This window comes from Schistocerca nitens, chromosome 7 (genome assembly GCF_023898315.1).
Source record: "Schistocerca nitens isolate TAMUIC-IGC-003100 chromosome 7, iqSchNite1.1, whole genome shotgun sequence".
Classification (NCBI taxonomy): Eukaryota; Metazoa; Arthropoda; class Insecta; order Orthoptera; family Acrididae; genus Schistocerca; species Schistocerca nitens.
Genome location: NC_064620.1, coordinates 455244132 through 455261312, shown reverse-complemented (window position 1 = coordinate 455261312; position 17181 = coordinate 455244132). Strand labels below are relative to the sequence as shown.

Sequence of the window (17181 nt, the reverse complement as noted above, 5' to 3'; positions counted from 1 at the left end):
CATGGAGTATCCGGAAACAGGACTTCCATAAGCTCCTTGTCTTTGAGAGAAAAGTGCTTCGGAAGATCTTCGGTCCGGTTCTGGATGCAGATACAGGGGAATGGAGGATCAGATACAACCAAGAGCTTGAGGAACTATACCAGCAGCCCAACATAGCAGGAGCTGTCAAAGCCAAACAAATGCAGTGGGCAGGCCATGTGGCCCGGATGGAGGATCACAGATGGCCTCGGAAGCTCCTGGATTTCACACCTACAGGAAAGAGACCGCCAGGGAGACCCAAGAAGCGTTGGAGGGATGGACTCCATGAAGATTTAAAACAAATGTCAATAGATGTGGACGAATGGTGGATAGCAGCAATGGACAGAATACAGTGGAGGAGGAAACTTGTAGATGCGTGCGGTCCACTGGGCCTGATCACGTAGTAGTAGTAGTACTAGTAGTAGTAAAGCAAGGTCACTTTCTTGCCTTCCCAACCACAATCCTCAAATGCTCATTTTATTTTGTATCACTCTTTCATGTTATGCCTAGATATTTAAAAGACCCCATTGTATCAGGCAGGACACTGCTAAAGCTGAATCTGAACATTACAGGTTTGTTTTTTCTACTCACCTTCATTACCTCACATTTTTCTGCTTTTAGAGGTAGCTGCCATTCATCACTGTCAAACCCAGGCAGTGAACATGAGGGGTGCGCCTTTGTGGCTAGTCAGTGGGTATATTGGGGATGGTAAGTGATTGGGGAGACAAAATGCCATCAGTAACAGAAGAAAACCTGAATGAGGTCTGCTGTTACCAGATTTAGAATAGGCAATAGATTGAGCACAGGGTTAGTTTGAAAATAATAATATGAAAGTAAAATCAGTTTTATTTATGTACCAGTAGCTTAGAGTCTGGTGGATCACAAAGTCAGAAGTATGCAAGTCTTGAGCATTTTTTAGTTTTAGGAAATATGATCAACAGGTAATACATGGGAGGGCCCCGTGGGTGCAGTACCAGTTTTGAACTTCAGAAATAAAAGAATGTTTTCAAGAGGGGGATTAAAGTTCAGGGCAAATGTCAATCATCAACAATACTCACTGATGACATTGATATTCTCAGTGAAAGTGAAGAATTACAGGACCTGTTGCGGATGAACAGTCTAATAAATACAGAATATGGATTGAGGGGAACCAAAGAAAGGCAAAAGTAGTTATGATTAGCAAACATGATATTAATCATAAACTTAACATCAAAACTGGCGACAACCAAGTAGATGAGGAGTAAGAATTCTAATACCCTTGAAGCAAAGTAATATGTGACAGATGAGGCAAGGAGGGCATGAAAAACACACTAGCACAGGCAAAGAGGGCATTTTTAATTAAAAAAAGTCTACAATTACCAAACATTTACCTCAATTTACTGAAGAAATTTCTGAGAATGTATATTTGGAGCACAGCACTATATTGTAGTGATTCAGGTACTGTGCAAAACTTGAAATGAAGAGAATTGAAGTGTTTGAGATGTGGTGCTATAGAAAGTTGTTGAAAATTTTATGGATTGAGAAAATATGAAATGAGGAAGACATCTGCAGAATCTGTGAGGAAAGTAACATTTATAATGACAAGAAGAAGCAAGAGGATGATAGGACATGTGTTAAGACATCAGGAATAGCATCCATGGTACTTGATGAAGCTGTAGAGGATAAAAACTGTAGATGAAGACAGAGACTGGAATATATCCAACAAATAATTGAGATAGTTGGGTGCAGGTGCCACTCTGAGCTGAAGAGGTCAGCATAGGAGAGGAAGTAATGGTATGCCATATCAAACTGGTTATAAGCCTGATGACTAATGCACAAACATTTCCTTTTTTCCACGATATGTGCTGCACAGCAATTAGCATTACATTGCACAGGCCGCCAGTTCAAACTCAAACACTAGCATTTACTTGTTATTTAGTGTTTATCTGTTCTGGGAGATGCTGGGTACTTCAAAATATCTACATAACTGTGGCTTGAATTAGGCAACATAAAAGTCATCACCTACATGTGCAGGAACAAGACTACAAGTATTACATCATTCTAAAAATCTATATAGTCAGAAGACCAATGGACCCAAGAACAGCAATAAGTCAACTGCACATCAAGTATCCATTAAAGTTTTCCAGAGATGCTGATAAGGACCTGATGAAATGGCTGAAAGGATTCAACCAAGTCATCAGACACAAGTGGGATGAAATGTGTTTGGCAAATGTATACTTTTACTAGGATGGCATATGCCAACAGTTGTTTGAGAACAATAATTTGCTGGGACAAATTCCAGGCCACTATGAAGAAACCATTCAATGATAACCAGCAGCAAGTCCACTTAGTGGAAGAACAATTGAAGAACAAGGCCCAACACCATGGGGAAATGATACAGCCTTACATAGAGAATGTTTGGCCTTATGTTGTTTTGTTGTTGTTGTGATCTTCAGTCCTGAGACTGGTTTGATGCAGCTCTCCATGCTACTCTATCCTGCGCAAGCTTCTTCGTCTCCCAGTGCCTACTGCAACCTAGACCTTCTGAATCTGCTTGGTGTATTCATCTCTTGGTCTCCCTCTACGATTTTTACCCTCCACGCTGCCCTCCAATACTAAATTGGTGATCCCTAATACTAAATTGGTGATCCCTTGATGCCTCAGAACATGTCCTACCAACCGATCCCTTCTTCTAGTCAGGTTGTGCCACAAACTTCTCCTCTCCCCAATCCTATTCAATATCTCCTCATTAGTTATGTGATCTACCTATCTAATCTTCAGCATTCTTCTGTAGCACCACATTTTGAAAGCTTCTATTCTCTTCTTGTCTAAACTATTTATCATCCATGTTTCACTTCCATACATGGCTACACTCCATACAAATACTTTCAGAAACGACTTCCTGACACTTAAATCTATTCTCGATGTTAACAAATTTCTCTTCTTCAGAAACGTTTTCCTTGCCATTGCCAGTCTACATTTTATATCCTCTCTACTTCGACCATCATCAGTTATTTTGCTCCCCAAATAGCAAAACTCCTTTACTACTTTAAGTGTCTCATTTCCTAATCTAATTCCCTCAGCATCACCCGACTTAACTCGACTACATTCCATTATCCTCGTTTTGCTTTTGTTTGTGTTCATCTTATATCCTCCCTTCAAGACACTATCCATTCCGTTCAACTGCTCTTCCAAGTCCTTTGCTGTTTCTGACAGAATTACAATGTCATCGGCGAACCTCAAAGTTTTTACTTCTTCTCCATGGATTTTAATACCTACTCCGAATTTTTCTTTTGTTTCCTTCACTGCTTGCTCAATATACAGATTGAATAACATCGGGGACAGGCTACCACCCTGTCTCACTCCCTTCCCAACCACTGCTTCCCTTTCATGCCCCTCAACTCTTATAACTGCAATTTGGTTTCTATACAAATTGTAAATAGCCTTTCGCTCCCTGTATTTTACCCCTGCCACCTTCAGAATTTGCAAGAGAGTATTCCAGTCAACATTGTCAAAAGCTTTCTCTAAGTCTACAAATGCTAGAAACGTAGGTTTGCCTTTCCTTAATCTAGCTTCTAAGATAAGCCGTAGGGTCAGTATTGCCTCACGTGTTCCAATATTTTTACGGAATCCAAACTGATCTTCCCCAAGATTGGCTTCTGCTAGTTTTTCCATTTGTCTGTAAAGAATTCGTGTTAGTATTTTGCAGCCATGGCTTACTAAACTGATAGTTCGGTAATTTTCACATCTGTCAACACCTGCTTTCTTTGGGATTGGAATTATTATATTTTTCTTGAAGTCTGAGGGTATTTCGCCTGTCTCATACATCTTGCTCACCAGATGGTAGAGTTTTGTCAGGACTGGCTCTCCCAAGGCTGTCAGTAGTTCTAATGGAATGTTGTCTACTCCCGGGGCCTTGTTTTGACTCAGGTCTTTCAGTGCTCTGTCAAACTCTTCACGCAGTATCATATCTCCCATTTCATCATTTATGCCACATACTGAATCCAAATCTGACAGAAGCCAACAAAATCCCACACTTGATGAAAGGACTGCAGAAGACATATACCAGGTTCTTCTGGTAAAAGATAAAAACAACCAAGCAATTCATCATGTGGTGCAATGTGTTAAGGAAATGCATCAGGAAATAATCGGACAAAAGAAATATAACCAACTCCTGAATGTGGTCCTTATGGCAATTGCAGAAGACCACCATTACTTCATCATTCTTGTATTCCAGGCAATAAGAAAAGAGATACAACAGTTTTGACAGTCAGAACTGTTGCACTGACTATGCAAGAGATAGTAGCCATGAACGTTGACCTCATACATCAGGAGATAATAGAGAATGTTGAAGAAGAGGTGTATTAGTCTTTGGCACTAATCTCTGCTGCCAATTGAACACAGCAGGAAGAATGGATTTGACCAACATGGGCTTAGGTCACAGCTCTCAAATGACAGCCCAACATCTGACCAACTCCTCTGTCAAGTATACTTCCTCACAGAAGAACAGACATTTGGAATATGGAGGGCAACACACTGGTAAGTTTCCACTGTGGACATCCTGGACACGATGCACACTACTGCAGAGAAAGAAGACACCACCAGATGCCAACCATTACAACAATTCCATCCACCCAGTCATCTACAACTGATTACTGGCAACCTGTGGGATGAATCCCATCACCATACCCAGGATGAGATCACTTCACAAAATGCTGTAGCCATTCCCCATTGCCATATTCTAGCCACTGAATTCAGGGGAATTAAGCAAGATGACCATCTATGGAGGTGAGAATGCCTCAGATCAAAATACTCCATGGATGGCAGTTACCAAGATGTCAGGAAACCTCAAAGGCATCATCATCCACGCCTGAGCTGTGTGGACTTTAGTGAACTCAGGGACTTCCTTTTCTCTAATATCAAATGCTTATCATTACCATCCAAACAAGACTATCTCTGTGATGTGTAAGCACTTGTGCTGAAAGTTGAAAATGGGAAATACATCCAGTTGATAGGAATATGCATTGAAAAAATAACTGTTGATGATGGAATACAGCCTTTCAAAGTTGTCATTTTAACAGAATGTAGTTGTAATACTGTTCAGAGATGGGAGTTCATGCAGGTATCAAAAGCAGTCATTGGCTGTGGAAGATCTGAGCTATACCAACAAGCAAGCATAGCAAAGACTACTCTGAGTGGTAAAAAAAAGTAAATGTCATGTGACTAGGTCCTCTCGTCAGATAGACCATTCACTGGTGCAAGTCTTTCAATTTGACGCCACTTCAGTGACTTACGTGTCAATGCAGATGAAATGATGATGATTAGGACAACACAACACCCAGTCCGAGTAGAGAAAATCTCTGACCCAGCCGGGAATGGAACCTGGGCCCTTAGGATTGGCATTCTGTCATGCTAACCACTCCGCTTCCAGGGGCAGATGCTCTGAGTGGTAATTTGCTCTTGAAGGAGTTATCTTGCTGTCATGAACATGACAAGTACCAGTTGTCTATCTAGATGCTCAGTTAAATGGTGAAGATTTTGTCAATTGTAAAAAGTCTCACAAAATAAATCTACATGCCTCGACCAATTGTTGGCCGAGTACAATCCCTCAATCTGGATGATAATGGACAGAAGACTACTCGGAAGACAGAAGAGCAGCTATCACCCACTTGGTTATAGATCATTGTCCAGAGCTGACTTAGACAGGGAACATCATTTAGTGAACTCTTAGAAGTGAACAGACTTGTTGTAAATGACATTTGCTATGTGCTGTGAAGTTTACCAATGATTATTTGCACTTAGTCATTGAGGGCCTTTTTGTGTTATTTTACATGCAGTGTTGCAGACTTCAATATTCCACTAGTCACAAAGATAAGTAAACCTTTTAAATCATTTTTGTGACTTTGTTACTAATTTGTTGGAGTGTTCATTCTCCTATCCTGTTAACTGACCTTGGGGCGTATCTGTGTAATATTGGCAGGGAGAAATTGTCTTAGAGGTGTGCTGCACCAAAAGTCGTTTTACCAACTCAGAAACTCAGCCTACAATAACAACAGTGGCAACTCGGTCTCCGTAGCTGTAACGATGAGGCCTTTATAAAACTGGTGACAAGTGTTTACAAAAACTACCTTTATAACTCCTGATGACCTCTATGGGTTCAAAGTTATCCCTTTGGGCCATATGATGTTCCACTCACCCTAAGAAATATGATGGGCAGTCTACCTATACACCTTCAATGGATGATGTGTCCTTGCTTTGTAGATGACACTGTTGTGGTTTTGAAGAACATCTAAGCTGTCTGACAGTCATGATGCATTTTGTTCAGACTGTAGACCTATGACCGAAAGCAAAAAAGTGGCTCTTCATTTACTAAGAAATAAAAAGCTTGGGGTGTCTAGTTAATGACAGAAGAGTCTCTCCTGAAACAGAGAAAATATGAGCAGTCACAGATTTTCTGACTACTCCACACATTTGTGAAGCAAGAATGTTTCACAGAATGTGCTCACACTACTGGTAATCCATAAAGGACTTTGGTACCTATGCACTGCCCACCCCCGGTAGCTGAGCGGTCAGTGCAACAGACTGTCAATCCTAAGGGCCCGGGTTCGATTCCTGGCTGGGTCGGAGATTTTCTCCACTCAGGGACTGGGTGTTGTGTTGTCCTAATCATCATCATTTCATCCCCATCGATGTGCAAGTTGCCAAAGTGGCGTCAAATCGAAAGACTTGCACAAGGCGAACGGTCTACCTGATGGGAGGCCCTCGTCACACAACATTATTATTATTATACCTATGCACTTTCCTTGCAAGAACTACTGCAGGGAAATGCCAAATTTTCCTGGAACAAGGTGCAAGAAAGAGCTTTCCTTATCCTTATCTTCTCCAATCCTACAATCGTATGACCAGAATGCCAAGAAAGAATTTCAAACTGCCACTAGTGGTTAAGGGATAGATGCAGTTCTAGTACAAATTCACAAAGATGGAGAAAAGCTGGTAGCTTATGATTCCAGAGTACTCCCCAACCAACAGAGTGCCATGCAGTTGTTTGGGCTATCAACAAGCTGCAGCCATATTTATTTGTCACACCACTCACTGCCGTGATCACCATTCAATGCTGGCTGACTAGTCTGAAGAATCCATAGATTTTTTTTTGTTTGGGGGGAAGAAACCAAACAGTGCGGTCATCAGTCTCATCGGATTAGGGAAGGAAGCCGGCCATGCCCTTTCAAAGGAACCATCTCGTCATTTGCCTGGAGCGATTTAGGAAAATCACGGGAAACCTAAATCAGGATGGCCGGATGCGGGATTGAACCGTCGGCCTCCTGAATGCGAGTCCAGTGTGTTAACCACTGCGCCACCTCGCTCGGTTAATCCATAGAAGCAACTGATTTCAGGATTCAGGGGTACATCAGAGTGATATATGATAAAAGATACAAACACAAGGACACTGAATGTATTTCAAGGAATTCTTTGGCAGAACGCAGCTGTGTGGATGAAAACCCACTCATCGTTGCATTAAATGGCACTGCTGATGAGCAGAGAGAAGATCCAGCACTGTTGATACCATAGAAGCAACCACAGGAGGATTCCAGTTAGTAAACAAAACATTGTATGAGAGGAAATATGATCCAATGGGGCAGAAATAATTGCTCATCATCCCAGCTCATCTATGGTCAGCTATCCTGAAGTTTTTTCATGACACTCCAACATCTGTTCACCTGGTATTTGTGAAGATTTTAGACAGAATCACCACAGGTATAACTGGCTAGTTCTCTACTGATCTGGTAAGACACTATGTGAAGGAATGCCAGAAATGGAAGCACATGTCACAATTAGCTCCTGGATTTTAAATAAACTTGTTGTTGCTTCTAATATCAATAAAAGTCAAAGTAAAGCCTAAACTACAATGTTCACATTAAAAGTTAATTTGCCCAGTCAGACACTCAAGGTTATTTTTTAATACAATCACGCCCCACAAAAGCTTGCAATATGCGATGTACTGTGACAGGGAAAGGAGCCTAAGACCACTAGATGTATTTATTTTGGTTACTTATTTGCACTTTTACATGCACATTCAGTTTCTTGTCAAAGACCTCCACAGATCCAAGCCCTGAAACAGTGTTTTGTTTTCTCTACTACACAGTGACACAGGTTACACCAAAGCTATAACATAAAACATACATCCCATACTAATACAAATAAATCTACCTTTGGAACACATTGTGGAAACATATTAAACAGGGACTGGTAACAATAAACTTGTTTCCAGAATGAAATTTTCACTCTGCAGCTGAGTGTGCACTGATATGAAACTTCCTGGCAGATTAAAACTGCGTGCCAGACCAAGAGCAAAATCTCAGTCTGGCACACACTTTTAATCTGCCAGGAAGTTTCAATAAACCTGTTGTTTCATACGATACCTCTGGGCGATCTGGTACCAACTCTGCCCGCCGCAGCACCATTCAGCTGAATTGGAATCAACCTCTTGAAAGGCTCTTGAAGTCAATAAACAGAAACTGATGGATAATAGTTTTCACTGACTTCATCACCCACTACATTGTCACCAAAGCTGTGTCGTCTGCTGAAGCTCCAGAAATTGCAATGTTCCTTGCAGAAGACACCATTTTGAAGTATGGAACAGATCAAGTAATGCTCTGTGACTGCGTAAAAGTTTTCTAGTTCAGACTAGTATTAAGAGGCAATTTCATGTTCTGACATTACAAACAGGGTGACAACTGCCAACCAAACCTTGATGAATGGCCTCACAAATTGCTTCAGTAAGATCTTTGCAGGTATGCTCTTGATGTACATTGATGTTGAACAGAGAGACTGAAATACAAACTCCCTGTCATAACATTTGCATATAACACAGTGAAGCAAGACACTAAAGGCTTCACTCCATTTTTCCTGGTCCACAGTCATGGGCAAAAACCTCACGATTTCCATTTCAACTGAACAATACTCAGAATGACTGTGTGAAACCTCTCATCACCATGTCTGAAGAAGCACGACAGCTGGCTTGCATAGGGACACTGGACAACTAGGAGAATGACTAAGAGCACTTAATGCAAAGTGCTGGTGAGTGAAATACAGCCTGGAACACCTGCTATTAATTTTTATGCCTGTGTGGAAAACGGGTCTATTGAAAAACATTAAATTGAGGATTACGGCACTTCATCAAGAATACAAAAGTGCAAAGACATCACTCACATCCTCTGTATGAAGCCCCACTACAGTCCAGGGGCGCAAACTGATGATGGGGGCTTCTTTTTTAAGGAATCTGAAGACCCTCTTGATGATAGCAACACTTCAATGCGAGGGGCTACATGATGCTCATCATAGTGAAGAGCATGTAACACAACTTGACCTGAACACGAGAATCCACCAGTGCTGCCATACAGAGGACCATTGACAAGATCTAGATCAAGGTGATGTAGTTAGTTCCAATGAAAACTTCTGAAACAGTAGGTTGCTGTTTCTTCAGGAGGTGGGTCAATGCTGGCAAGACATAAGTCACCAGTTCAAACTAAATCATCAAAAGTTGTTTGTTGTTTAGTATTTATCATTGTGGAAAGGTTCTCAAAATTTCTTAGGATTACGTATTATTGCGTGTTATGGAATATTCAGTGCTTGTATACACAGCAGCACTCTTCAACCAAGAGCTCAGTGCTGATGTGTCTGTCTGTAGGTTACTGTTCTTAATTAACATGCTTTTAATGCAAAGAGTAGTAACAGAGAGACTACATGAACATGTCAGTGTATTTTACATGTACTATTTATTAAAGTTGTCTAAACAGTTTAAAAGACAACATTTTTCAGATTTACATGGAAAGGATCAACATATATAGGCATTGAAAAAATAAAAATTAAATCTTTGTGACTACATGACTGCCCTAAAAGTCTGCCAGTCAACAATGCCATCAGCTTGATTTTTTCCCACTGTGCTTGTTGACTGTACCCATAAAAGCAGTACCAAAACAGTTTCAGTTTGATCAGCAACAACTCATGAATACAATGAATAAATATACTGACTTTTCAAGTAAACATTTGTATCCAAAATGATACAGCTGGGCATATGCGCTAAAACTAAAATGGAAGCAATGCAGTCCATTTCACAACAGAAAACTGAAGGCTGTCCTTACACAAGAAGAAACCTCAAAATCCCTTTTACTTAGTCCAATATCAAATTCTTTAGAAAAGTTTATTTATATATTAGGCAGGTTTTGGATCCATAAACAGGGAAAATGATGAAGGACACATATCACTGGAACATGTCTAATCTACGTTCATTTTGTGAATAATAATGTACTGTTTGCTCTAGCCCTGATAAATCACAAAAATGAATTTTTTAACAAGAAAAATTGCCAAACAGCTTTGCATTTTGAGAAGTTATCTTCTTTTCTTTTCTTGTGACAACTAGTTTTGGCAATTCAGTATGACATCTTCAGGCTCCACGTGCCCTTCAGGTATCAAACATGTTGATATTGGCATGCTGGAGCCATCAGTATCTGGATACCATGTATTCATATTTTGAGTGCTTGCTCTGAAGATGTGACAATAACTGAGCACACCTGCAGTTACAGAAAGTGCAACAATGAATAGAAGAAATTAACAGGGAATGTTTGAAAGTAAGACAAAAAAATCAGTTGTAACAAGTTGTAAAAATATTTAAAGGAAAATAATACAAATCAACAGTACAGCCATAGAGCCAATCAGGTTTTTGTAGTTAGGGGAGTTGATGGTGACTGAACTGAAGTGAAATGAAATAAACAGAAGAGTGATGATGGCTTTCAGCAGTTTAGGTAAAGCAGAGATTTCAAAATTAATCTTCTGTGTGTCTGAAGTGAAAGACTTACAGAGAGTATTACCATTTTTGACTTATGGATGAAAGATACAGACTTTTGATGCATAAGCCATTTGATAACTGTGGACTACCCAGTGAGCAATGGAGAGAAACATGTTGGTAAAAGAATGAGATTTTCACTCTGCAGTGGAGTGTGCGCTGATATGAAACTTCCTGGCAGATTAAAACTGTGTGCCCGACCGAGACTCGAACTCGGGACCTTTGCCTTTCGCGGGCAAGTGCTCTACCAACTGAGCTACCGAAGCACGACTCACGCCCGGTACTCATGTTGGTAAAAGATAGGAAAGACAAGAAAACACAAAAGTATTAGGGAAATGACTAAAATGATATATAGACAGTTGGCTGGAAGGTAAACAGTCCAATGAAGTTCTTTGCTGTATTAAATGAATAAATAAATAAATAAAGATAATGTAACGTAAGATGTGTAGACTTTTAGAAAACACATGTAGGTAATCGAGATGCATATAATTTTTGTTTACTCAAAATGTTAATAAGTATTTGTGTAACTGTATCTCAGAAATGTGTATAAAATAATGTAAACTGTAAACAATGGAAACTCCAGATTGGAACATCAACAATATAAGGAAAGATAGATTGCTATTTCTATAAAAATGACTCATTATTGTTGCAGATGCAAACAACAAAAAGACACTTACACATTAGCTTCCAGCTACAGCCTTCATCAGAAAAGAAAACACACACACATTCATTCACACAAGCAAGCACACATCACGCACACCTGTCTGTTATCTCCAGCAGCTCGGAACCAGTGTGCAACTGTCACATAGAATGGAAGCAATGTAAAAAGCTGTGCACTGATTACATCAGAGCTAGTACAGAGATGGCTGCTTTCACAGGTGGTTCGGCCTCTGATAAGCCTATGACAGGACTGCAATATGAAGTTCTGGCTGGGTGGATTAGGCAGATCTCAAATCCTGTGTCTTCCACAGGATATGATCCCTGTGGCAGGTGCTGGAACTGGGAGTGGCATAGGGATGGACTAGAATGTTGTGGACGTTGGGTGGGTGATGAAACACTACTTTAGGAGAGGTGGGAAGGATCTTAGGTAGGGTATACCTCATTTCAGGGCATGATGATGGGTAATCAAAGCCCTGGTGAAGGCTGTGGTTCAGCTGTTCCAGCCCAGTGTGTTATTGGAGACATGAGGGATGTTTGTGTACAGGGAGGTGGCATCAGTAGAGATAAGTAGGGATCCAGGACATAAAGGAGTTTTACTAATGCCACCCCCAGTTCCAACCTCTCACCACAGGGATCAAATCCCAAAGGGAAGACACAAGCACAAGACCTGCCCAATGGACCCACCCACTACTTTCTATTCCAGTCTTGCACAGGCTTATCCTACCCCTTCAGAGGCTGGGACACCTGAGTGAACAGCAGTGATGTATATCAGCTCTGCTACAAGCATTACAAAGTTTTTTATATTGGTATGACAATCAGCCAGCTGCCAGCCAGGATGAACAGCCATTGCCAAACTGTGGCCAAGAGCAAAGTAGACCACCCTGTGGTACGACATGCAGCTGAACATACTTGTATGGAATCTCCCTTCCACCACCCACTTTTCTGAACTGCAAAGATGGGAGTTATCCTCATAACACATTCTCTGCTTCCAGAATAATCCCGGCCTCAGCCTATGGTAACATACTCTCCCCACACTCTCTGTCCTGTCACATCCTCTGTATTCTTATCTCCCACCCTCTTTGAGTGCAGCCTTCTGACAATGCACCTGCCCATCTATCCCATTCTCTGCTCCTCCATTCCTCCACCAACTCCCTGTTCCACAATATCCCAACACTGTGCCTGTTGGCAGTCTAGAGTCTAGTCCCTGCATGCTCCCCCAGACAGTAGGCTTCTCTCCCCCCACCCATACACTGCTATCCCTTCCCCTTCCTTGCACCCTCCAGGTTGCTGCTTCCACTCAATGTGACAGTTGTATTCCAGTCTGAGCGCTGGAGATGGTGGACATGTTGCTCATGTGAATGAATGTGTGTGTGTTTCCTTTTCTCACAAAAGTTGTGCCTGAAAGCTAATGTGTAAGCATCTTTTCATTGTTTGTGCCTGTAACATAACATGTCATTTTTATGGTAAGCAGCAATCTATATTTTCCTTTATGATGTTGTTAATGCCAACTTCTGTATTTCTTCTAAAGTGTTCCTGTAAAACTACATGTTTCCTACACATCAAAGCAAATGATTTGAAAATTGTACATAATTAGATGATGAAATCATATTTCACATTAAACTTGAAAAGAAGTAAACTGTTGAAATGGGTAACTAAAGAGCACATTTTAGGCTGCTGTACATCTGTCAGAATGTCACATTGTTTATAGTAGTGACACTGAATTCTACAATATTATGAAAAGGATGATTGCTACTCACCATATAGCAAAAATGCTGATTCGCAGATAGGCACAACAAAATGACTGTCAGAAAATGAGCTTTCGGCTAACATGGTCTTTGTTGGAGATAGAACACACAGACACACAGTCATGAAAATATGACTAACACACACAAGACTAAAGTGTCTGGCAGCTGTATCAGGACACAGAGGCCAGAGACAGTGGTCATATGTGTGTGTAAGTTGTGATTGATTGCTTATTTCAAAATTTATTTAAACTATCATGGTAATTTTGTCTCTTTTTTATGAAAAATGCAACAGCCTCATATAGACCATTGAATTATCCATTCAGCTATTTTTCCATAACTGGCTATTTAATTCAATGAGGGAATAATGAAACATAATGAGTGGGAAACTCCTTCATCTATTGTGTTTTCTTTGCCCATGAGTAACTAAAATGTTTCCCTTTTTCTTTCTATATCTAATGCAGCTGCACAAACAATTTGTAAAATGAACATGGATATGTCAAACTGTTATTTATTTGTGCAAAACTCCATTTAAATTTACAATTCAGTTTGTTATATTTATCTTCCAATTATACATTCAGTTCCACCAGAAGCTCAGTTTATTAAAAGTTATGGTTAATTGAAATTTTGACAATAGTAAATAATGCTGAAACACTTTGAGCTAATAGACAGAATATAAAGTGTCGTTACCATTCATTCAATAGCAGATATTTCACTCTTTTTATAAACATGCTCTGAATTACTTGGAACTAATTAAATTTGAAAATAACTGACACTGAAAGTTTGGAATCTTATAATTTTGATTGCTGACTTTGCTTTAATGCTTACAAGTTTTTGAACTTTAACAATGTATTTTTTAATATGTTTTTTTCCTGAATAGGACAATGCCTACCAGTAATTATTTAAGATGCTAATTAAGATTTTGAGTAATTTATTATAATAAAAGATTATTTTCAAGAAGGATGCCATACTTTTAATTGGGGATTTCTAACTTGGAAACATAACTATGTTCCACATACTTTTATAATTTACTAATCTCCAACATTTTTCATAAACCAGGTAACAGTAAAGTATAGGGTGAGCACAAAGTCTTGCCCTGATTATAACAATTTATTACAGAAAAACCGTTTGACATAATAATTTACATTTGATGCCGTTACTAGTTTTTTTTTTTTTTTTTTAAGACCACTTATGTTTGTAAACCGTAACGTGTGCTCCCTTGGTAGCTCAGAGAATGTCGAGGCGGCATTCCTGTTCCCACCAGGTGTTTCGTAACATATGTTCTGTCACAGTGCCCACAGCAGCTTGTATCCCAGCCTTCAGTTTGTTGATGTCAGCAACTGGTGTGACAAAGACTCTATCCTTGATATAGACCCAGAAAAAAAAGGCAAGGGGCGTAATGTCTGGAGAAGGGAGTAATGTCCGGATCGGTGGATCGGAAGGAACGGTCCAACACCCTGGCCATCCCACTCTCCAAACATTATGCCCCTTGCCTTTTTTTGCTGGTGCTATATCAAGGACAGAGTCTTTGTCACACTAGTTGCTAACATCGACACACTGAAGGCTAGGATACAAGCTGCTGTGGGTACTGTGACAGACCAAATGTTACGAAACACCTGGTGGGAACTGGAATACCGCCTCGACAGTCTCTGAGCTAGCAAGGGGGCACATGTCAAGGTTTACTAATGTAAGTGGTCTAAAAAAAAAAAACTAGTGACAATAACCTATGCAATGGCAGCAAATGCAACTTATTATGTCAAACGGTTATTCTCTTATAAATTTTTATAATCAGAGGAAGATTTTTGCTCACCCTGTATTATAGTGCATACAAAATCTAACCTAACTGATTTTCAAAACATTAAGTAGTTTCAAAAATAACCTCATATTCTTACACCTGTCTTTAAATAGCCATTCCTCCCCCAGAATCACCAGTTTATGACCAGTCAGCAGTCATGTAACATCACTATGATGGTCCATGTTAGAATCCAACTTCAGATACCAAACACGAAAGCAGCTATACTAAATGAGGCTACCACCAGAAATTTCAGTCATGATAACTATGTTGATTTGCCCTACTCAGTCCAGTAGAGACAATGTCAGTTAGTGCCAACATTTTTTCACTACACAGTTTTGTTTAAATGTGATGCTTTTTGCCCAACCTAAAAACAGGTGTTGTTCCAGTAAAATTAATATGTCACTCAACACTGTTACCGTGCTTGTGACATTTAAGTTGATTGTTTTTTGCCACACTGAAATATTGTTAACACTTCATCACAGGTACATTTAGTGCACAAAAAGTAAAAAGTGCACTATGTAGTTTCCCCTTATCTGCAGAGAACTATTAACTGTGAAGCCTGAACTGACCATTGTTCATGAATATGTCACTAACAGAAGTAAATGTGATTGATTTCCAACATTAAATATTTTGTGGACTACATCAATGGAACTGTCCTTTTTTGTCATTGACAGTTTTCAGGCTGTTACAACTATCAAGAGAAGAAGTGCAGCTACCAAGCGCACTGAAGCAGATAAAATGGATTAGCTACACACCATCTACATATTACAATAATAGAAATTTTTCTATGGAACAGAACAAGTTGTCAATGAGAAAATTTTTGAGTTTATTTTCAAATTTTACTTTGCTGTCTGTCAGACATTTTACGTTATTGGGCAAGTGATAAAAATGTTGGTTACAGCATTGTGTACTCCTTTTTGTGCTAAAGACATCTTTAATGTGGCATAATAAATGTCATTTTTTGTCTGGTATTGTAACTATGCACATTATTGTTCCTTTTGAACTGCAGTGGATCATTTACAACAAACTACACGAAGGAATAAATACATACTGAAGCAGTAGTCAAAATGCCTAACTCCTTAAATAGGTGTCTACAAGTGATCTTAGGTAAGCACCACATATTATTCTTACAACATGTTTTTGAGCAATGGAGACTTCCTTTCTTAAAGATGAGTTATCCCAGAAAATTATGTTGTTTTAGGGTTTCCAAAGTATGTTCTTTCGACTTCAAATTCTCAATATGGACATCCAAAAGTTTTGAAGCTTCCACCCTGTTTATTATTTCCTCACCAAGTGTTACAATTGTCACTGATGTAGTACCCCTAGATGCACAGACTCACACATAATGCGTCTTTTTTAAAATTGAGGATGAGATCAGTCACAGAAAACCTGTCAACAATATTTTTAAGAACACTGTTTATCACTTCCTCTGTTGCTGTATGTGTGCTTTGACTGATTATAATACTAGTGTCATCTGTAAAATGAACTATACTGCTTGTATGTTGGATGGAAGATTGTTTACACAGATGATGAACAATGTCAGACCTACAATTGAGCTTTAGGGAACACTGTACATGATTTCTTCTCAGTCAAAATAATGTCAGTGGACTACCTAGGTTGAATTACTAAGTATGAGTTTCTACATTCTTTTGGTTAGATATTACATTATCAATTGGTTGGCTTTATCATATATCCCTTAATCCCTCTGTTTATTTAAGGGGAATATTGCGATCACCCGCTCAAATGCCTTAAACAGAAAACAGAAAATGTCAACTGGTGCTCTTTTGTTGTTTAATGCTTGTAAAATTTGGTGAATGAACATGTAAATCACAATGATTGTTCTGAAATTGTAATTGTGATTTACTGAGAATATTACTGTTGGTTAGGGGACATACTATTTTAGTATGAGTTACCTTCTCAAAAAATTTAAGTCAGTAGTGAAACAGGTCAGTGGTTATTGTCATCTTTCCTATCACCTTTCGTGTTGAGAGGATTTACGACAGCATATTTCAGTCTACCTGGAAAAATGCCTTGAATTAATGATATATAATTACTTAATTTCAGAAGAAAAAGTTGGCAATAACTGCATATAATTGAATTTTATGAGACTTGCTTTTTCAACATACTACTGTGACTTTTCTTTT

The 17181-nt window shown here is 39.4% G+C and overlaps 1 pseudogene; it reads right to left on the bottom strand.

Moving 5' to 3' along the window:
• LOC126195684 (neural-cadherin-like) overlaps positions 1-17181 on the bottom strand; it is a 296356-nt pseudogene that overhangs the window by 53883 nt on the left and 225292 nt on the right.